Source organism: Bos taurus, chromosome X (genome assembly GCF_002263795.3).
Source record: "Bos taurus isolate L1 Dominette 01449 registration number 42190680 breed Hereford chromosome X, ARS-UCD2.0, whole genome shotgun sequence".
Classification (NCBI taxonomy): domain Eukaryota; kingdom Metazoa; phylum Chordata; class Mammalia; order Artiodactyla; family Bovidae; genus Bos; species Bos taurus.
In genome coordinates, this window is record NC_037357.1 from 80,728,218 (window position 1) to 80,752,699 (window position 24,482).

Consider the following 24,482-nt stretch of genomic DNA (forward strand, 5'->3'; position numbering starts at 1 on the left):
CATTCCACTCCTAGGTATATACTCAAGAGAACTGAAAACAAATGTACAAACAAAAGCATGTAAATAAATGTTCACAGCAGCATTATTCATAATAGTCAAAAAGTGGAAGCTACCCAAATATCCATCTACTAATGAATGGATAAACAAACTGTAAAAACCAAACAATGGAATATTCTTTATCCATAAAAAGAATGAAATACTGATTCATAATACAACATGAATGACCTTGAAAATAGGCTAAGTTGAAAAGACAATACTTAAAAAAACACTCATTATATGAAATGTCCAGAATAGTCCAATCTATAGAGACGGTGAGTAGAATAATAATTCTAGGGATTGGAGGATAGAAAGATTAGGGGAAAATGGGGAAATGACAGGTTATGGATACAAGACTATTTTGTGACTCAAAAGTTAATTTTGATAATAGTTGTACTATTCTGTGAATATACTAAAAATCATTGAATTATATACTTTAAGTGAGTGAAGCATATGGTATGGGAGTTTTATCTTAATAAAGCTGTTGTTTGACATAAAAGCTGTGGTGAGTAAAATTGCTGCCATTTTTGCATGGATTACACAACACACACACACACACACACATATATACACACACACAGATTATAAAGCAGCCCATACAGCTCAATATCAGAAAGATAAACAGCTCAATCAAAAAATGGGCAGAAGACCTAAACAGATATTTCTCCAAAGAAGACATACTATTGGCCAATAAACACATGAAAAGATTTTCAACATCACTGATTATTAGAGAAATGCAAATCAAAACTACAATGAGGTATCACCAATGGTCATCATCAAAAAATCTACATACCATAAATGCTGGAGAGGATGTGGAGAAAAGGGGAACCCTGTACACTGCTGGTAGGAATGTAAACTGATAAAGCCATTATGAAGAATAGTATGGAGATTCCTTAAAAAATTAGGAATAAATATACCACATGACCCACCAATCCCACTACTGGACATATACCCTGAGAAAACTACTATTCTAAAAGGCATATGTACTCCCATATTTATTGCAGTACTATTTACAATAGCCAGTATATGGAAGTAACCTAGATGTCCATCAACAGATGAATGGATAAAGAAGATGTGGTACCTATATACAATGGACTATTACTCAGCCATAAAAAGAATGAATTTGAGTCAGTTCTAGTGAGGTAGATGAACCCAGAGTCTGTTACACAGAGTAAAGTAAGTCAGAAAGAGAAAAACAAATATCATATATTAACTCATAAAATAGCAAATTTGGAAAACTCAGCAATGGCCACAGGATTGGAAAAGGTCAGTTTTCATTCCAATCCCAAAGAAAGGCAATGTCAAAGAATGTTCAAACTACCACACAATTGCACTCATCTCACACACTAGAAAAGTAATGCTCAAAATTCTTCAACAGTACATGAAGCATGAACTTCCAGACATTCTAGCTGGATTTAGAAAAGGAAAAGAAACCAGAGATCAAATTGCCAACATCCATTGGATCATTAAAAAAGCAAGAGAGTTCCAGAAAAACATGTACTTCTGCTTTATTGACTATGTCAAAGCCTTTGACTGTGTGGATCACAACAAACTGTGGAAAATTCCTCAAGAGATGGGAATACCAGACCACCCTACCTGCCTCCTGAGAAATCTGTATCAAGAAGCAACAGTTAAAACTAGACATGGAACAACAGACTGGTTCCAAATTGGGACATGAGTATGTCAAGGCTGTATGTTGTCACCCTGCTTATTTAACGTCTATGCAGAGTACATCATGCAAAATGCAGGGCTGGATGAAGCACAGATTCATCTGGAATCAATCTGGAATCAAGATTGCCGGGAGAAATATCAATAACCTCAGATATGCAGATGACACCACCCTTATGGCAGAAAGTGAAGAAGAACTAAACAGCCTATTGATGAAAGTGAAAAAGGAGAGAGAAAAAGTTGGCTTAAAACTCAACATTCAGAAAACTAAAATCATGGCATCTGGTCCCATCACTTCATGGGAACTAGATGGGGAAACAGTGGCTGACTTTATTTTTCTGGGCTCTAAAATCACTGCAGATGGTGACTGAAGCCATGAAATTAAAAGACGCTTACTCCTTGGAAGGAAAGTTATGACTAACCTAGACAGCATATTAAAAAGCAGAGACATTACTTTCCCAACAAGTCAAGGCAAACAAGCAACAAGCAAGGCATTACTTTGCCATCTAGTCAAGGCTGTAGTAGTCATGTATGGATGTGAGAGTTGGACTATAAAGAAAGCTGAGTGCCTAAGAACTGATCTTTCTGAACTGAGGTATTGGAGAAGACTCTTGAGAGTCCCTTGGACTGCAAGGAGATCCAACCAGTCCATTCTAAAGGAAATCAGTCCTGAATATTCATTGGAAGGACTGATGTTGAAGCTGAAACTCCAATACTTTGGCCACCTGATGCAAAGAACACATTCATTGGAAAAGACCCTGATGCTGGAAGATTGAAGGTGGGAGGAGAAGGGGACAACAGAGGATGAGATTGTTGAATGGCATCACAGACTCAATGGACATGAGTTTGAGTAAGCTCCGGGAGTTGGTGATGGACAGGGAAGCCTGGCATGCTGCAGTCCATGGGGTCACAAAGAGTGGGACACATCTGAGCAAGTGAACTGAACTCATATAAATGAAATCGTGAAAAATGGTATTGATGAACCTATTTGCAGGGAAGGAATAGAGATCGGACTTGTGGACACAGTGGGGTAGGAGAGAGTGGGACTAATGAAGAAAGTGAAAGTGAAAGTCCATGGAATTCTCCCAGCCAGAATGCTTGAGTGGGTGTCCATTCCCTTCTCCAGGGGATCTTCCCAACCCAGGACCAAACCCAGGTCTCCTGCATTGCAGGCAGATTATTTACCAGCTGAGCCACCAGGAAGTAGCATTGAGAAATATACACTATCAAGTACCAAATAGATAGGTGGTAAGAAGTCGCTATATAACACAGGCAGCCCAGCCTGGCGCTCTGTGATGACCTAAAGTGATTGCATGAGGGGAGGGGTAGGAGGCTCAAGAGGAAGGAGATATTCTATAGTTGTATCCAATTCACATTATTGTATGGCAGAAACCAACACTACATTGTAAAGCAATTTTCCTCCAATTAAAAAATAAATTTAAAAAAAGAATGTGTTTTGATGATATTGTGATGAAGCTAGAAATTACAGTTATTGTTCATTTAAAATGCTATTTATGTTAATGTGGATTGGGTTTATTTTTGTGATTTTTAAATAAATTAATAAACTGTTCAAGTCTATTTATAGAGAGTATAAGAAATGTGTAATGTCACATAACATTACATTTATATAACACGCCACATTCTTCTGAACTGACTTTAGTTTGGTTATGTAGCTTGTAGAGGTTATCTACAAGAGGTTATCATCTGTGTTGGCAACAATTAAAAATCCTCTTCTGCCTTTCTCTAGGGGGTACAATATACCCAAAAGTATTTGAGTGAGGGTGCTAGAGTCCTGAAAATTGAAGGAAACGGCAACCCACTCCAGTGTTCTTGCCTGGCGAATCCCAGGGACAGGGGAGCCTGGTGGGCTGCCGTCTATGGGGTCGCACAGAGTCGGACACGACTGAAGCGACTTAGCAGCAGCAGCAGCAGCTAGAGTCCTATTTATTTTATTCTCAAAAATGGGGAAAGTTCTTTCTAAAATATGTTGCTATCTATTTTACACATTACAGTACATATTTATTTTTTTAATTTAAATATATTTATTTTAATTGGAGGCTCATTACTTTACAATATTGTATATGCTATTTTCTCCATTTGTCCCACTATCTCCTTCCCCCACTGTGTCCATAAGTCCATTCTCTTATGGTCTTAATTTTTGAACTCTTTTACACTATATCTTGAATTGTACAGTATGTTGCAATATAGTCTAAAATGACAGTTCTAGATATCACAGTTAATAAAAATTTTGAAATGATTCTTCCAAATTATCTAGATCTCAAATCTATTCATTCAAATATATATTGTACTTGTTTCTATAGCATAACAGCTCAGATATTATCAGCTAATAAAATACAACATTTGAATGAATGTTTCCATGGAATCATTTGCTGTGATCTTGCTACAACACAAAAGATATTTGTTAACTGGCTCCAAGGGAAAATGAAAAATTGGTTGAATAATTTATTTCAAATAAAAGAGCTGTTTAGGTCTGCAGTACTTTTAAAATTAAATCTTAGTTTTCTCCATTATTCAGAAACACATCAGTTGTAAATGGTTCCATTTCAGGAAATTTTCTTGGTCCTCTCTCTCTGTAGTTAGTCACTGAAAAGAATTTTAAGAAGATGCAAATTTCAGGAAAAAAAGTTAATCAAGTAATGAATACTACCAAACTCTTGTTTCTTTGTTCTAGCACCTATATGTAAATGAAATAAGATAAAACCAAGAGGTTTAAAATCTAAAATCTTCTAAAATACATCTTTCCAGCTTTACCGTCCAAGCTAAAAAGTACTAAGTTCTTACCCAGTCTCATTCAAGTTCACATTCTCTGAGCATTCTGATGGGTAGAGAGGTACAGCCATATAACATCTAATAAAATTCCAGGCCACAGTCACTGAATAAATGAGTGAAGCTAAACAAATAGCATTCCTTATCAAATAAACACTAACATGATTGAGCATACAGCATTTCAGTCAGTCAACATCTGTTCTATAATCATATTTCCTATGTTATAAATGTAGTGTGAATGAACAATTCATTTTTATGGATTTACTGTCCTTGCTGCTTCACCATTGTATTTCAATTCTAGTTAGAGGGAGTTGAACAGGAAAGAATACATTAATGCAGTAAAACCTCTCAGGAATGAGCTATCCAAATTATCCACCTAGTTAAGAGTTTAAACATACTTCAGAAACAAAGTGTTTCATCTGTTGAACAGAAATCTAAACACATACTCACTACTTATCTTTATAAGCATAATAAGGTAGATGGTGACAATTTAATTTTTTTTTTTATAAATTCGGGTCATTTTTGTGAACAACATTTACTGTATTGGATTATAACACACTGATGCCCTCAAGGCTTATTTAAGTAATAAAGGGCTATTAGTTGCACACTGCTGTCAGTCCTTGGCCTGTTTTTCGTTTTTTTCTGTCTTCATCCTTATAATCAGCTGTCTTTCCCTCCTACTATCTGCTGCTGCTGCTGCTGCTAAGTCACTTCAGTCGTGTCCAACTCTGTGCGACCCCATAGACGGCAGCCCACCAGGCTCCCCTGTCCCTGGGATTCTCCAGGCAAGAATACTGGAGTGGGGTGCCATTTCCTTCTCCAATGCATGAAAGTGAAAAGTGAAAAGTGAAAGTGAAGTCGCTCAGTCATGTCCGACTCTTAGTGACCCCATGGACTGCAGCCTACCAGGCTCCTCCATCCATGGGATTTTCCAGGCAAGAGTACTGGAGTGGGGTGCCATTGCCTTTTCCGTCCTACTATCTACTATGAGCCTTTCTAACATTTCTAAACTGCCTCTTCATAGCTGTTGGCTGGAAAATTCGATAATCATGATTTAAGCACAATAATGCGTAAATAAATTATGATTTGAAGAACCTGAAGAACTTACCCTATAAAGTTCACGAGCTTAAGTGTATGGATTTTGTGACACATACTTCATCTATACAAAGCCTTTTTTTCTCTATCCTAGTGCTTAGGTGAGGTTATTAGCCCACTGAATTCCTGCTGTGTGATACCATATTTAATAAAACCTCTCCTTTACCATCAGAACAATTTATGACCTGGTACAAAGTCCTTAGGCAATTAAAACAAAGCTTAATTAAGATAAATTCACCTCTGCAACTGCAGATTAAAAAAAAAAGTAGTCTTTTAAGCTGGAACACTCAGAATAACCTAAGAAACAAATTGCATAGAGATTAAATACTTTGGAAGCATGACTTAGAAATCTGAAAATTCATATAAAACTAAGTATATAAATAGAACAAATTCACTTTTAATCAGTAAATGTTTATTGAGCATCTACTATGTTCAAGGCATTATATTAGACACTAAAGAGGATATAACGAGTAATACACAGTCTATGCTTTCAGAATGTAATATCTAATGAGGAAGACTGAATACAAATGACTAAGATGAAAGGCAAAGAAAGGTAAGAGATCTAGGAAAAGCATAGACAAGATATCATGGGAGTTCAAAGAAATGAGAGATTAAGTTTAGTATGCAGAAAAGAATCAGAAAATCACAAAGCATTCCATGGAATAAATGGCATTCATGATGAGTCTTACACGCTAGGCAGATTCTTAAGCGAGTAGAAGATGCAGCAATAGTAGGCATCTCAGGCTAAGGAAACTGCAATCATTCACTCCACAAATATTTACTGAGAGTTTATCATGTGTCAGGTACTGTTGTAGTTACTGGAGATAGAGCAGTAAACAAAACAGACAAAAATCCCTGCCCTCAAGGAACTGATATCACTTAGGAATGGGGATAAACAAAAATAATAACAACAATAACAGCTAACAATTATCTCACTTAACATGTCAGGTACTAAATGCCTAGTACACAAATTACTTTCGGCTTCAAAACATCTCTATAAAGTGATTTCTGTTGTCCCTATTTTACAGATAGAAAACTGAAGGCAGATAAATAAACTACCCAAAAGCACAGGAGAAATGGAACCACGATTCAAACCTGGGGTGTCCAAGTTACAGACTCTGTTCTTAATCATTATGCTATACCAAATAAGCATGATCTATAATGTTAGATGCTGATGTAATAAACACTACATTCAAGGAACATTAGGCCAATTTATATGGAACACAGAAGGGAACAGTGAAGGATAGAGCTACAGAAATAGGTTGAGCTCATACTATGGAGGGCCTCCAGTACAAGACAGGAGTTAGCCTGCTGAATTACATGCAATTAGAAGCCACTGAAGACAGTCATATAATTAGTGCCTCACTTTATAAAGGATGAACTGGAGTGAGGAGAGAGGCCAGGAGAAAAGTCAACATTTATTAAGACAACTTCCTGACACAGCTGAAAATCAATTAAGGAATAGAATATAATATGGTATAATACAATATAATACAAAATAATATAACTTAGAATTTCTAAGAAACAGATAAAACATATAAAGAGTAATTTTAAAACTCATTCTTTCCAGTTTAGGGCAAAACTTTGAAGTCATCCTTAACTCCTCTGTTTCCTTTCACATTCCACATCCAAGGAATAGCAAATCTAGAATCCAATAATCTTTCACCACTTTCACTACCACTACCCTAGTCCAGGCCATCATCAAATCTCACCTGGCTTACTGCAGTAGTTTCCTTCCTTACTCCCTGCTTCTATCCTTGTCCCAATACAGTCTAGCCTTATCGAGCTGCCAGAGTTATCCTGATTTTTTTTTAATACAAATTTATTTATTTTATTTGGAGGCCAATTACTTTACAATATTGTATTGGTTTTGCCATACATTGACATGAATCTGCCACGGGCATACATGTGTTCCCCATCCTGAACCTCCCTCCCACCTCCCTCCCCATCCCATCCCTCTGGGTCATCCCAGTGCACCAGCCCCGAGCATCCTGTATCATGCATCAAACCTGGACTGGTGATTCGTTTCACATATGATACTACACATGTTTCAATGCCATTCTCCCAAATCATCCCACCCTCACCCTCTCCCAGAGTCCAAAAGACTGTTCTATACATCTGTGTCTCTTTTGCTGTCTCGCATACAGGGTTATTGTTACCATCTTTCTAAATTCCATATATATGCGTTAGTATACTGTATTGGTGTTTTTCTTTCTGGCTTGCTTCACTCTGTATAATAGGCTCCAATTTCATCTACCTCATTAGAACTGATTCAAATGTATTCTTTTTAATGGCTGAGTAATACTCCATTGTGTATATGTACCACTACTTTCTTATCCATTCATTTGCTGATGGACATCTAGGTTGCTTCCATGTCCTGGCTATTATAAACAGTGCTGCAATGAACACTGGGGTACACGTGTCTCTTTCAATTCTGGTTTCCTCAGTGTGTATGCCCAGAAGTGGGATTGCTGGGTCATATGGCAGTTCTATTTCCAGTTTTTTAAGGAATCTCCACACTGTTCTCCATAGTGGCTGTACTAGTTTGCATTCCCACCAACAGTGTAAGAGGGTTCCCTTTTCTCCACACCTTCCCCAGCATTTATTGCTTGTAGACTTTTGGATAGCAGCCATTCTGACCGGCATGAGATGGTACCTCATTGTGGTTTTGATTTGCATTTCTCTGATAATGAGTGATGTTGAGCATCTTTTCAAAAAAGGCAAGTCAGCTTGTTTCTTTGCTCAAAACTCTCCAATGGCTTCCCATTTCACTCCCAGCAAAAAGCCAAAGTTTCTCCAATGGCCTACATAACCCTACATAATTTAGACCTCTCCCCTCATGTCTCTGATTTCACTTGCAATTATTTCTTCCTTTTACTCACTCTGCTTCAGTCAGAATGCCACTTTGCTATTTCTGGAGCATTTATGTTCTCCCCCATCTTAGTATAAAAACTTGGGGGGCTTTCTGTCTGTAAGCTCCACTTGTCTCCTCTCTCTCTGCCTGGCTATCTCCTGGAAATGAAAGTGAAAGTCACTTAGTTGTGTCTGATTCTTTGTGACCCCATGGACTATGCAGTCCAAGGAATTCTCCAGGCCAGAATTATGGAGTACGTAGCCATTCCCTTCTCCAGGGGATCTTCCCAACCCAGGGATCTAACCCAGGTCTTTTGCATTGTAGGCAGATTCTTTACTAGCTGAGCCACAGGGAAGCCCAAGAATACTGGAGTGGGTAGCCGTTCCCTTCTCCAGAGGATCTTCCCAACCCAGGGATCGAACCCAGGTCTCCTGCATTGTAGGCAGATTCTTTACCCACTGAGCCACAAGGGAAGCCCAAGAATACTGGAGTGGGTAGCCTATCCCTTCTCCAGGGGATCTTCCCGATCCAGGAATCGAACTAAGGTCTCCTGCGTTGCAGGCAGATTCTTTACCAACTGAGCTATCAGGGAAGCCTCTGAACTTCAAATCTCTGTTCAAATGTCACCTTCTAAGTAAACTTTCCTGGAGAATACCATTTTAAGCACATACACCTCTTGTCACCATATTCCCTATCCAACTTTCCTAATTTTTCTCCATATAACTTTTATCATCTGAAATTCTATACATTTTACTTATCTGCTTGTATGTCTTCTTCCACTAGAATATCAGCTCCAAGAGGGCCAGGATTTTGTCTGTTGTGTTCACTGCTAAACCCTCAGTGCCTTAGGGCCTGGCACATGGTAGTTCTCAATAAACATTTATTGAATGAATAAGTTCAGGAAAAACAAAGGGAAAGAAACAAGGGACAGTGAAGAATTAGAATTTATATAACAGGGCAACTGACAGAATGGATAAAGTAAGGAAGGAAAAAGAACTGTAGTGCTTTCATGGTGTCCAGACTCAAGAAATGGAAGCAGCATTAGCAGAGATAGAATGGTTAGGGAAAACCGATTGGAAAAGTAAAATTAATTCATTTTTAGAGATGATGAGTATATGGTCTGGGACACTGATGAGATATCAAGAAATGCAAGCCTGGAGCTTAAGAAAGAGGTTGGGGTAAAGAGATAGGTTTGGGAATTATTAATATAGAGATAATAGTGTTAGAGCAAATAGGACAGAATCTTGGGAAAAGTTACACTGTGGGGTGGTTTCCAAGGAAGAAAATCAGCCAGGGAGGTAGAAAGAGAACCAAAATAATGCCATGTCATCAAGCCAAGAGAGGAAAGAGTTGTAAAAAGGTGATGAAAAATTAGTGTTAAATATTGAAAGAGAAGTCAAGAACTTTCTTAGAACAAGTAGGTTGATTTGGCAATTAGGAAGCCTTTGGTGACCTTTGTACAATTCTTTGAATAAGCTGAACAGACAAAAAATGCTCATACCCTTTTAATTAGTAATCCCATTCCTTGGAATTTATCTTAAAAGTATTTCAACAAAAGAATAATAGTAAACAAATACATGAATGCAGGAAGATGTACATTTCACTGTTGTCAGTAATCATAAAAATTTGTAAATTATTTGAAATATCCAAAATCATTTACTAATGTATGATATAGTAAAACAATACTTGTTAAATACATGTTTAATAGAAAAAAGTAGAATAGGGTTAAATAGAAAAAAATTTATTTGAAATGCACACCATCCATTCATTTGATGTTTAATTATAGAGTCCCTCCTAATGTGATAATGCACATACTACACATACAGTGGCAGACAAAACAGACAGGACTTCTATCTTCATGAGACTTACAGTCTATGTCTAATACTGTGAAAAAAGCTATACATATACACAAACAGAAAACAGTATACCCTCAAAAGATAAAAGCGGTATGTTATGATGACAAGATTATGGCTTTTCTCAATATATTTCAAGAAAAATAGCTCTTTTCAATAAATAAAGAAAAAGTAAATGTTTATAGCAATGAAAGGAAGAAGACAGGTGGCTTGACTGGGAAGCAAGGTTTGAATAAATGTTTTCCAAAAGTTGAAACCTGAGTATATACCAAGACAGAGGAGATAGCATAGAGGCAGAAATTGAAAATTCACACATCTTTCTTACCGCAACAGCTAAGTTAACGTGTCCATTCTGAGAGCTCTTCAAATTCCTTGGAGAATGGACTTTGAATAACATAGCATAGCTGTCCTAGAGCTGTCATTTAAACATGTCTCTTGCGAACACTAATAACCCACCCTCCACCTAAAAAAAAAGGCTTGGTTCAGACAATAAATTTCATAGTAAAACTACTGAACATGGAGGAAACAACTATTGAACATTGTTAGCTCTCATGAATTGCCTCAGACTTTAGAATGCATTCAACTCATGGTAATAACTTTGCTTGCAAATGATTTTTTTTAAGAGTAAGAATTGGCAGGAGTGGAGTATATTTTATTACCACTTAAAAGGAAGATTAATTTAATGAAAGTGTGGGATAGCCTATCTAATACTGACTTCTCAGTTCCTTAACCTCCTCATCTTCAATGACTCTCCTCCATTCCACGTCAGCCACCTACCCCCTACACCTTGCTATCATTACCCGTTAACACTTCTCCAAAATCACTAATTAAAATATGAAATTATCTGAAATCTTCCAGGTTTCTGGCTCAACTATTTTCACTATCACCATTCTTTCAGATCATCAAAATCTTCAGTTCACTGATTTCCTCTTGTTTCCTCATCCAGCTTAGGTTCTGAAATTGAGCAGGACTCCGTGGGGCCCTCCTGGGAACAAAGGCTTTACCAGGTCCCCCATTTGTTATTTGCAGTTTAAAGGTCTTAGCCTCCTACTACTTCCCTAATTACCAAAGGGTAGATTTAAATGCTTGCTCCTTGGAAGAAAAGCTATGACAAACCTAGACAGTGTATTAAAAAGCAGACATCACTTGGCCAACAAAGGTCTGTATAGTCAATGCTACGGTTTCTCCAGTAGTCATGTATAAATGTGAGAGTTGAACCATAATGAAGGCTGAGCACCAAAGAACTGATACTTTCAAACTGTGGTGCTGGAGAAGACTCTTAAGTGTTCCTTGGACTGCAAGGAGATCAAACCAATCAATCCTAAAGGAAATCAACCCTGAATATTCACTGGAAGGACTGCTGAAGCTGAAGCTCCAATACTTTGGCCACCTGATGTGGAGAGGTGACTCATTGGAAAAGACCCTGATGCTGGGAAAGACTGAAGGCAGAAGAAGGGGACAACAGAGGTTGAGACGGTTGGATGGCATCACTTGATTGAGTGGACATAAGTTTGAGATAGTGAAGGACAGACAGGGAAGCCTAGCATGCTGCAGTCCATGGGGTCACAAAGAGTTGGACACTACAAGTTAGCTACTGAACAACAACAAGAAGTCTAACTGCTGTGGTAATAAAATTTAGACTTACATGTCAGGACTTGTCCAGAGAAAGATTTTCTTGAAAGTGCAAAAGAACAGGACTTCCCTTGCAGTCCAGTGGTTAAGAATTCACATTTTCCCTGCAGGGGCATGGGTTTGATCCCTGATGGGGGACTAAGATCCTGTATGCCACATGATGTGGACAAAAAAAAAGTGCATAAGTAGTAGCCAGGAAATACCATCTTATGCCTGTCTTCCCAGTTGGGGGAGGTATGATAATTCAATATTCTAAAAATATTTACTATTGGCCCTTGAACAACATGGGTTTGAACTGAGTCGTGAGTCGGTCCACTTACATTGGGATTTTTTCAAAAGTAAATACTACAGTACTACGCCATCCTTGGATATAGAGGGCCAACTATACTCAGATTTTTGACTGAGCAAAGGGTCAGCCCTCCTAATCCATATGTTGTTCAAGGGTTGACTGTACTGAGTTCATTCTGTGTGTACTGATTTACAGGGGAAAATAAAGGCTGTGTAAGACCTAGTCTTTGCCTTCATGGAGTTCTCAATCTACAAGGGAAGAATGACCTTATATAAATATCTCTATTAGGTGACATGTACAGCTCCTTTTAAAAAGACTAGTGATTAAAGACCTAGCAATTTTTATTGCTTCCCAATCAACTGTGAAAAACTCTTGATGGCTGTCAAAAAACTGTCACTTCCTAAGATAGGATTTAACAGCATGCATTTCTTCCAAGTCCTGAAAGACACAGGAGTGGGTGAGTAGAGAATTGTGGAGTTAGTCCTGCCTTATTAAAACATTTTTCAAATTTCTAGACACTCTTTACTTTTCAAAATGTTTTTCAGTGGAAGACACCTTGGAAACATTTATTAAACCTATCTCTGTACAAATTTTATGGTTAGTCGAATTATTTTAAATATATCAGACTACTGAAAAAAAAAAAAAGGAGAGAGGAAAAGGAAAAATAGGTACTGACATAACCATGCCTAGGGTTCTAAACTTGGCCACTAGAATCACCTAGGGACTTTTCAAATATACATAGTATTTTCCCCCATCCTAATCCCAGCCCTACTTAGAGTCTCTGTGGTTTGGGACCAGAAATTTGCATCTTCATAACTTCTCAGGAGATTCTTAGACATTGCCAGGTTTGAGAACCAAGGTTAGCTCATTTAGATCCTTCACTACCCTCAAGTTCACAAGAATTTCTGTATTACAGAATAGCAAAATAACATTGATTTATTGCTGAAAATAGATTTCTTGAGGCCAGCAGGTTATTTTTTAGTAAAATTTACTACACAATATTTTAAATGACTTATGCACAGTTTATAATGCATTGATGTCCCCTGCATATACAATATTTATTTCCATTTTCTAAGACTTGGTGCATAATTTTAACTACTTTAAATAATTAGATTTATAGTTCCTATCTCTTTGCTTTTATGCCACATTGTTGATTATATCTATGATTTATATGATGAGGAGACTTTGGTCAGGCACATTATCTCTAATTATAATATTGTTCCTGTAGGATACTATGATCCATTTTATGATGCAGCTTCTAGGAACATCATGGAGGTGAAAAAGTCAGGGCCTGCCTATGCAAGTGTAGCTCATTTTTCACAAAAGATATGTTCTTGGAAAGTGGTATAAACCGAATTTCTATCAGTCAAATCATTCAGAATCTTCCAAGGATCTGCTTAACATAAAGAACTCTGGTAAAGAAAGGAATAATTTTAGAAAATTAAAGTTCATTATTTTATTTGCTCTGAAAATGTCACTTTACTACATGAAGATATATTAAAAGAGGGCACACCACTGTTTGTCCAGGCTACAGCACTAATGATATTTTTCTTGAATATCAAACTGTAGATCATATACTTTGGACCACAAAAAGTAACCACAGAATCTCCAGACCAACGAGGTTATCTTTTTGTAGTGTTGTGTGTTAACCTAGCAAAGAATGTAGATGGCAAGTCTGTTTCTTTGTGCTCGAAGATTTAAACGAATCAAAGCACAAATGCTCACACAATGTTCCTCTGAGTGAGGTATGAGGATCCTCCTCTTTCAGAATCAGAAATACAATCACAGGTTGATCTGTGCAGTGTAAATGGTGAAGATTTCTGAACTACAGACAGATAAACTAAATACTAGAACAAACTGAATAACAAAAATTATTTACTCTAAAGAATGCTGTTCAAACTAGCCATTTCCTAGAACAGATGAGGGAGAGATTGTCAGAAAAGGCCTGCCAAAGTACTTTGTAAACTCTTAAATACTATGCAAATATAGGAAGGAAAGTTCTCAGTAGAGAGTGAGGATGGGGTAATGGTATTGGGGGTTTAGGGAGAGAGAATGTATGAAAAAATACCTAGAAAAAGGAGGGAGGAAATGGACTAGGAGGGTAAAATTAAAGCGTCTAACTTTAGCTCTGTGGTCATGAATTTAAAGTGAGGGCAAGTCATGTGTTTTTTGCTAGCTTCTTTCACTGCATGGGTACAAGCACATAGTGGGCAGAAAGTTACTAGTTTTACAGAAAGATTGTGATTTTATCAAGTGAATAAAAAGAAGTGAGAGGAGGAAAAGGGGTTAAGGGTATATGCATGACAGGGCCCTGAATTAGAGTGGTGGCAGTAGAAACAGAAAAGGATAAGACAGAGATATTTCCTGATGATCAGATTGATATGATTTAGCTAAGGAGCATGAGAGATTAAAAAATGCCTCAAAATAGGTTTAAGTAAGGCAATGGGATCTGAACACTCAGCTGTAATCCTAAATTTCCTCAAGTACAGCAGAGCTACCTGAGACACACAGAAATTCATATACCTGGCAAATAGTGGACTAGGGAAATTAGGAGGGAAAGGCTAAAGTAATTTTGCCTAAATCGGCAATAGGTATGATGGTGGCATAGAGAGCAGAATTTGCCACCCCAAAGTCTCTTTGGAATATTCATTATCTTCAGTGGGTTATTTTCTAAGAAACAGCAGACATGAAAAACTGAAAACAGTAGGAGTTGCAGTTTAAAAAAAAAAAACATTTACATTTGTAAGGAAAATTTCCAATTATAAGGGTATCTCCTTGGCAGTAAAGAGGAAGATGACCAAATATCTAGAAACTCTCATCAATGGAGAAAGCAGGACTTAAATTTTTATCACAATTGCCCTCGTTTGCTGTGCTTTTCCAGGTAACTTCCCATAACTTACTCTCCCCACTTCAACATTTTCTTTAGCTGAAGATGGTATTTAAGGTGAGGGCTTTGGTCATTTTGGTGAGTTATTCAGTTTGCCTATGGCTTAGATGTTGACAGAATAAAGATGCACAACGTAAAAGTTATGAGTTACATTTTATTTGAGGACTTCACTGAGTACTATAAACAGCCTCTCAGAAAGCTCTGAGGAACTGTTCCAAGAAGTAAGGGAGAAGCCAGGATATATAGGAGTTTTTGCTGAAAACAAAAACATGTAGTTGAACATCAAAAGATGACTGCTAATCACAAAAACCAGACATCTCAAGTAATCATTTTAGTGCTTTTCTGTGTATGGGAAGATGCAAGAGTCTGAGCTCACTGGAATTATTCCTTTGATATGCATCTTAACTACCTCGGGCTGGTATCCTGTTTTCTCCATCCTGAATTCCTCTCAAGGGGCACCATGGAGTGGTGGGGGGAGGGGGAGTTGGGGGCACACAGGCTACAGTGGCTGCTGGGTTGATGCAGGTAACCTTGATTGTTTGCTGGACTGGCAGGCAACATTTCTTTGTTTACAGAATTGGCAGGCAACATTTTTTTTTGTCCGCACATGTATGTTTGTTACTGAACTTTGGTTTTCTCCTGTGAACATGCCTCATGTCAATTTTAATTCTTAGATCAGCCAGAAGAACCTAGAAATGTAGAGAAAAATTTTTTATTCCCTGGCAGCAGGCAAAGACAACAGTGGACAATGGAGATATGAGCTAACAATAACGTGGAGAGGCAGGATGGGCTCCTACGAAGATGGTGAAGGACAGCGAAGCCTGGTGTGCTGCAGTCCATGGGGTTGCAAAGAGTCTGACATGACTTAGCAACTGAACAACACCAGCAACAAAGTACAGGATCAGTAGTGAAGACTGGAATCATGAGAGGGGGAGCAAGTATTTTATTGCGTGTGATGATGCTTGTTTCTTCTCACTCCCCCTAAATTTTGCAGCATAATTTAAATCACAAAGTACAATATATACTCTAGTGATGTAAATAATGGTGAACCTTCTTAAGATATTCCACAGGCATATACACACTGGAATGAATTCAGACACATGGGGAAAATATGTGATCAAAAAAATTTCAAATTTATCCAAAAGTGATCACCCAAGGTAGGTATTATCATGTTATTAAGGAAATAGTGCAGAATAGAAAACAGACAGAACGGGGGGGGATCTAAAGATCTGGTTGCTAGATCAAGTTGAGTAGTCTGAGTTTCACTTTCATCAGCTATAAAAGAAAGCAATGATACCCTCCCTACACAATCATAGGGTTTGTAAGATTGTTGAAGGCAGGGCCTTTACAGTCTTGTTTGACAGTGTATCTCTAGCACTTGGACTTCCCTCGTAGTTCAGTCAGTAAAGAATCTGCCTGCAATGCAGGAGACTTGGGTTCGATTCCTGGGTTGGGAAGATCCCCTGGAGAAGGAAATGGAAATCCACTCCAGTATTCTTGCCTGGAAAATCCCATGGACAGAGGAGCCTGGTGGGCTACAGTCCATGGGGTCACAAGAGTCGGACACGACTTAGCAACTAAACCACCACCATCACCAGCACTTAGCTGGGCACATAGTAGGTTCTTGTGAATATTTGTTAAGTGAATGAATAGAGGAGCATAGTGAATGAGTAGAGGAGTATAAAATAAGTGATTTTATATCTGAGAATTCTACACAAATTTCAAGTATTAATTTTTAACAATAATTCATATGAAATAAAAGCTGTTTCTATGATTATTACAATAGAAAATTCTCTAACATTTTGATATAATATCTTTAAGCACTATATCTTATTTCTTATGAGACAGTTAGCTCATAAGGACAGTTGGAAAGTTTAAGTATTTCCTGGACCAACTCCGTGGAGGCTAGAGGCAAACGGTCAAAGACAAGAATGAAGAACTTTTTGAACAGTGAAGCTACTTTCTATTAAGAATATTTAAGCTGGAAGCCTGTTCTAAAAGGCAAGAGGAAGGATTGTGTAGTGACATAAAATATATTGAGAAGTTTAAAAACTTCTTTTTCTTAGCTGCACCAAAAACATGTGCCCACTGTCTTTAATAAGCCCCTTGTCTTTTGTACTGCATCTGAATGCAGAGTTCCAAAGAATAGCAAGAAGGGATAAGAAAGCCCTCCTCAGCAATCAATGCAAAAAAATAGAGGAAAACAACAGAATGGGAAAGACTAGAGATCTCTTCAAGAAAATTAGACATACCAAGGGAACATTTCACACAAAGACGGGCTCGATAAAGGACAGAAATGGTATGGACCTAACAGAAGCAGAAGATATTAAGAAGAGGTGGCAAGAATACACAGAAAACTGTACAAAAAAGATCTTCAAGACGAAGATAATCACAATGGTGTGATCACTCACCTAGAGCCAGACATCCTGGAATGTGAAGTCAAGTGGGCCTTAAAAAGCATCACTACGAACAAAGCTAGTGGAGGTGATGGCATTCCAGTTGAGCTATTTCAAATACTGAAAGACGATGCTGTTAAAGTGCTGCACTCAATATGCCAGCAAATTTGGAAAACTCAGCAATGGCCACAGGACTGGAAAAGGTCCGTTTTCATTCCAATTCCAAAGAAAGGCAATGCCAAAGAATGCTCAAACTACAACACAGTTGCACTCATCTCACACACTAGTAAAGTAATGCTCAAAATTCTCCAAGCCAGGCTTCAGCAATACATGAACTGTGAACTTCAGATATTCAAGCTGGTTTTAGAAAAGGCAGAGGAACCAGAGATCATGGAAAAAGCAAGAAAGTTCCAGAAAAACATCTATTTCTGCTTTATTGACTAGGCCAAAGCCTTTGACTGTGTGGATCACAATAAACTGTGGAAAATTCTTCAAGAGATGGGAATACCAGACCTGACCTGCCTCTTGAGAAATCTGTATGCAGGTCAGGAAGCAACAGTTAGAACTGGACACGGAACAACAGATTGGTTCCAAATAGGAAAAGGAGTACGTCAAGGCTGTATATTGTCACCCTGCTTATTTGACTTATATGCAGAGTACATCATGACAAACGCTGGAGTGGAAGAAACACAAGCTGGAATCAAGATTGGCGAGAGAAGTATCAATAACCTCAGATATGCAGATGACACCACCCTTATGGCAGAAAGTGAAGAGGAACTAAAAAGCCTCTTGATGAAAGTGAAAGTGGAGAGTGAAAAAGTTGGCTTAAAGCTCAACATTCAGAAAAGGAAGATCATGGCATCTGGTCCCATCACTTCATGGCAAATAGATGGGGAGACAGTGTCAGATTTTATTTTTCTGGGCTCCAAAATCACTGCAGATGGTAACTGCAGCCATGAAATTAAAAGACACTTACTTACTCCTTGGAAGAAAAGTTATGACCAACCTAGATAGCATATTGAAAAGCAGAGACATTACTTTGCCAACAAAGGTCCATCTAGTCAAGGCTATGGTTTTTCCAGTGGTCATGTATGGATGTGAGAGTTGGACTGTGAAGAAAGCTGAGCGCTGAAGAATTGATGCTTTTGAACTGTGGTGTTGGAGAAGACTCTTGAGAGTCCCTTGGACTGTGAGGAGATCCAACCAGTCCATTCTGAAGGAGATCAGCCCTGGGTGTTCTTTGGAAGGAATGATGCTAAAGCTGAAACTCCAGTACTTTGGCCACCTCATGCGAAGAATTGACTCATTGGAAAAGACTCTGATGCTGGGAGGGATTGGGGGCAGGAGGAGAAGGGGACGACAGAGGATGAGATGGCTGGATGGCATCACTGACTCGATGGACGTGAGTCTGAGTGAAGTCTGGGAGTTGGTGATGGACAGGGAGGCCTGGCATGCTGCAATTCATGGGGTCGCGAAGAGTCGGACACAACCGAGCAACTGAACTGAACTGAACTGATCTCCTTACATGTAATCATGTATTACCTTACATGTAATCATGTATTACAATTTCTGTTTTCTCTGCTCTATCAGTCTTTTACATGTATAGTTATATACTTTATAGTTATATTTAATTTTAATAAATTTTTCACTTAATTCTAATATTTAAAATTTTTTCATTTACACTGTATATTTTAACCCCTCAAATTCTTTGTTGAATGAACAAATGGATGAACTTCATAAAGGCTCCAATATATTGAGTCTGTTCTAACCTCTTCTGTCTTCTTGTCCCTTCTGATCCAGTATATTCAATGGCCTACCATTATAATCACTTCCTCAACATCCTTTCTTCTCTTGTGCGCTTATTCACTCAGACTTGTCTGACTCTTTGCAACCCCATGGACTGTATGTAGCCCACCAGGCTCATCTATTCTAGGGATTCTCCAGGCAAGAATACTGGCGTGGGTAAGCCATTCCCTTCTCCACGGGATATTCCTGACCTAGGGATCCAACCCAGGTGTCCTGCATTGCAGGCGGATTCTTTACCGACTAAGCCTCCAGAGAATTCCCTTTCCTCTCTTACCTGGTCAGTAAACTAGTATGGCAAATTCTTGATCCTGGATAAATTCAATTATTTATCTGCTCTGAATTTACACTTGAGCAGCTGAATGTTTATAGAGGAAATCACACAATCTTGCTGACAGGTTGCACTTAAATTCATGATCACAGACCTCAAACAGTACTAAATACTCCCTGTTTAAAATCTATTACCTTTCTCAAGCTTATTTTACAGAACAATTATTTTATATCTTTTTTTTCTCTTCTCAAACCTCTCCTACCATTCTCTGCCTTCTACCCAGTGATCTTGTCCCATACTTCACCGAAAAAAGTACCATTAGAGGTGTGCATGTCCCACCTCTTCCCACCACTAAATTTATCAGCTGATCTCCATCTGAGCACATTTTCTCCTTTTTCCTGTTACAGTGGATAAAGTTCTCTCTCTCTCAAAGGCTAAGTCTTCTACTTGTACTATGTATTCCACTCTTCTCCCCATGCCATCTTCAACTTTTTGGTTATCCTACATCATCAGTCTCTCCTCTGTAGATTAATCTCAGCTACTAACATAAAAAATCCAAACTACTTGTCCTCACCAAACTCCCATTTACTCACACCGTTCTCTAGTCCCACTGGCATCCTCTTGTACCTGAATATGCCAAACTCTTTTCTGTCTTAGAAGTTTGTAGAATTCAAACTCTAGTGCTAACTTTGGCCCAGAAGACATGCATCTTCCTGACTTACAACCTCATCTTGCATGACTTTCCACCTTACATCCGGGTCACATTGCTCCTTTTTCAGTTCCTTCAACATTTCAAAATCTTCCTTGCTTCACAATTGCCACACAAGCTATCTTACTATGTGGTATTGTTGTTGTTGTTTACTCACTAGGTTGTGTCCAACTCTTCTTGCAGCCCTATGGTCTGTAGCCCGCCAGGCTCCTCTGTCTATGGGATTTCCCAGGCAAGAATATTGGAGTGGGTTGCCAATTCCTTTTCCAGGGGATCTTCTCAACCCATATCTCCTGTACTGGCAGGTGGATTCTTTACCACTCAGTCACCAGGGAAGCCCCACTATGTTGTATAGAACCCCCCAATCCTCTTCTTATTCTATATCCCAGTATCAATGCTACCTCCTCAGCGAGGCCTTTTCTGTTCATTCTAATTAAAGCAGGTCCTCCCCTGTTATTTGAGCTTTCAAGATGGCTCAGTGGTAAAGAATCCACGTGCTAATGCAGGAGACACAGGAGAGAAGTAAGAGAAGCCGGTTCAACCCCCGAGTTGGGAAGATCCTCTGGAGAAGAAAATGGCAACCCACTCCAGTATTCTTGCCTGGAAAGTTTTGTGGACAGAGGAGTCTGGCAGGCTACAGTCTATATAGGGTCACAAGTCAGACACAACTTAGCAACTAAACCACCACCATAGGGTTACAAAGAGTCAGACATGACTGAGTGACTGAACACCACTGTTATTCTCTCAGAGCACACTTCATGGTCCTTTGTAAACACAAATTTACTTCTGTACTGACTGTCTCTGCCATTAGGCTATAAGTGAAATCAGGGCCAGGACACTATTTTCTTTACTGTCATATACCCAGCATCTAATACACAATACCTTACATAAACTAGTAACTCAATAATATCTCTGAAAGGAATGAATGAACAAACACTCATCATTTCCTTTTGAACTTGCCAACATCCTATGCAATAAGGAGAGTCACACAGTAGGTAGTAAAATCAAAGTATTCTTACTCTAAACCCAATGCTCTTGTATTAATATTACACTACTTCATCAAATAGGGAGTGTTCTTTGTTCTATGAACACAAATAATATAATAAACTCATTAAGTCACATTTCCCATTAAGATATGGCAACCTCAATACTCCAGTTCTTTGATTTTAAGAATTTCTCTGAGATAAGTATTACTCTTTCTTCATCCTTAGGGTGGGAAAAAGACTATATTTCAAGTAATACAAGGAGACAAATGAAATAGGTTTGGGCATTCATTTGCTTATTTCATAGCATGTAATGGGATTCTACTGGAAAGCTTGCTGCTATAAGCCAATACAAGTAAAGAAATAATAGCTCTATCTTATAAATTTGTCAGTAAATAGGTTCCCAATATCTAGTCCCCAGATAGATACTACAATTGCATTGCTTATCAAAGTTAACAGAATTACCAGTTTCCTATTGACCCTGACAATTGGACTAACTAGATATATAATTTACCAAGCCTCACATTTATATGCACTCAAAATTTACTGAAACCATTTCAGAAACTATCATATGCAGTATATAATATTCTACTTCATAAAAATTCAAAATATGATTCTTTGTGGTATCATGTGTTTTAATGCATTTTCTACAAAAAAAAAGTAATAGCTATTATTGATATTCATTAGGTCACTTGAGTTGTGCTGGACTCTTTGCGACCCCATGGACCCGCCGACTCCCCCGTCCATGTGATTCTCCAGGCCAGAATACTGGAGTGGGTTGCCATGCCCTCCTACAGGGGATCTTCCCGACCCAGGGATCAAACCCATGTCTCTTAGTCTCCTGCATTGGCAGGAGGGTTCTTTACCACTAGTGCCACCTGGGAAGCCATATTATTTGTTGAGAGCCTAGTATGTACTTGGAAAAGGAAATGGCAACCCACTCCAGTACCCTTGCCTGGAAAATCTCATGGATGGAGAAGCCTGGTAGGCTACAGTCCATGGGGTCGCAAAGACTTAGACACGACTGAGCAATTTCACTTTCTACTATGTACTAGGAATTATTCTAGGCACAGGGGATACAGTGCAAAAGAGGAAATAATTCTTGTTCACATTGAAACATATATTTTGGCTTCCTCGGGCTCTTCACTAGGTTTTAGAATTTCCCCAATAACGTTTTTACTAAAGCTGAAAACAGGAGCAAGGCATTTATTAAGGGTATCCACAATTCTGACACCAGCTGGGAGCTCCTATAATTTAACTCAATTCTTACACTATCTAACTGGAGATAACATCAGATTTCACAGGTTAGGGGCTCAATCCTATAAGACTGTGCCCCCACCCTTTCAGAGGCCAATTGTTAAGTTCATGTTCCATCTGTACTTCTGACCCTAACAGCTCTATATTGGAGGTTCCAACGAGCTCCTCCCTGGGTTAGATTAATATCCTACATTGGCTCACAGAACTCAGAGAAACATTTTACTTAGTGATTATCATTTTTTGGTTGTTTGTAGGTTTTTTTTTTTCTTTTGTTTTGTTTCTTTTTAAAAAATATATGGCAAAACCAATACAATATTGTAAAGTTAAAAATAAAATAAAATATATATATTTAAAAATAAAATATGAAGTCTTGATAGATAAAAAATTTAAAAATTAATAAAATATAAAAATTATATTAAAATTATATAAAATTTTTATTAAAAATTAATATAAAAATTAAAAATATTAAAGTATAGGGACATCCCTGGTGGTCCAGTGTCTAAGACTCTGCACTCCCAAAGCTGGAGGCCCAGGTTCGATCCTGGTCAGGGAACTAGATCCCACATGGCACAACTAAGAGTTTGCATGGTGCAACTAAAAGATCCCGTGTGCTGCAAATAAGACCCAGCACAGCTAAATAATTTTTTTTTTTTTTACTTAAAGTATATAACTCAGGAACAGCCAGATGGAAAATATGTAGAGGTTACAGAGTTACCTTGCCCTCTCTGAGGCACTCAAAATCTCTAATCTGGAACCTCTCTGAACTCTGTGCTTTTGGGGTTTTTATAGAGGCTTCATTACATGGTCATGGTTGATTAAATCATTGGCTGTTGGTGATTGAAAAACTCAATCTCCAGCCCCTCTCCCTTCCTAGGAGGCATACAGGTGGGATTGAAAGCGCCAACCTTCTGATCACTTGGTTGGCTCAACTGATAACAAGCCCCCATCCTTAGGTTACCTAGGGGCTTTCCAAAAGGCACCTCACTGACATAATAAAAGATACCTGATTGGCTCAACATTTATGGAATTCCAAAGGTTTTAGGAGTTGTATGCTAAGAAATGATGTGAAGATCAAACATATATTTCTTTTTATAAATAACAATATCACAATATCTTCAATAATTCTGTACACGCCTGGCTTTTACCTCCCATTGCCATCTTCCAAATTCAGTTAAGAGGCTTTGAAATTGGCTAAATTTCAGGGCCAGCTATGTCACTTATTAGCTTTGTGGCCTCAGGTTAAGTTAACCTCTCAGAACTTCAGTTGCTGCTTCTGTTCTTCCGGCTGCAGCCACAGAACTATTTACTATTTCAAAAGTCAAATTTGATCAAGGTCCTGCCTTACCTAAAAACCCTTCAATAGTTTTTCCCATTACCCTTACAATGGAGACCAAAGTCCTCCCTCAAGGCTTCCAAAGGCTCTGTACAGTCTCCTGTCTGCCTGCCTCTCTGACTTCTCATACCATGTCCCCCCGTACTTTCTCTAATCCAGCTACTTAGTCTCTTAAATTAGGGCTGTCAGGCTTAGCAAATAAAGATACACAAGGCCCAGTTAAATATAAATTTCAGATAAATAACAAATTTTAGTAGAAGTATGTCCTCAATATTATAGGATATAATTTCTACTAAAAATTATTCAGTTTACCTGAAATTCAAATTTAACTGGGCAGTCAGTATTTTATCTACAATTTTACTTGAATGTGCCATCTCCTTCCTGCCTCAGGGCCTTAGCACATGTTGTTCTGGCTCCCTGAGATGCTCTTTCTTTGGCCACTTATTGACAGAGCTGGTGTAAGGAACACATGAAGCAAGATTTATAAAGTGTCTATCACAATACTTCGGAGAAGGCAATGGCACCCCACTCCAGTACTCTTGCCTGGAAAATCCCATGGATGGAGCAGCCTGGTAGGCTTCAGTCTATAGGGTCTCTAAGAGTCAGACACGACTGAGCGACTTCACTTT

The 24,482-nt window shown here is 38.4% G+C and overlaps 1 protein-coding gene across 5 annotated transcripts in view; it reads right to left on the reverse strand.

Annotated features, from left to right (window-relative positions):
• Window positions 1–24,482, reverse strand: part of EDA (ectodysplasin A) — a 397,501-nt gene that overhangs the window by 322,333 nt on the left and 50,686 nt on the right. The window lies entirely within an intron of this gene.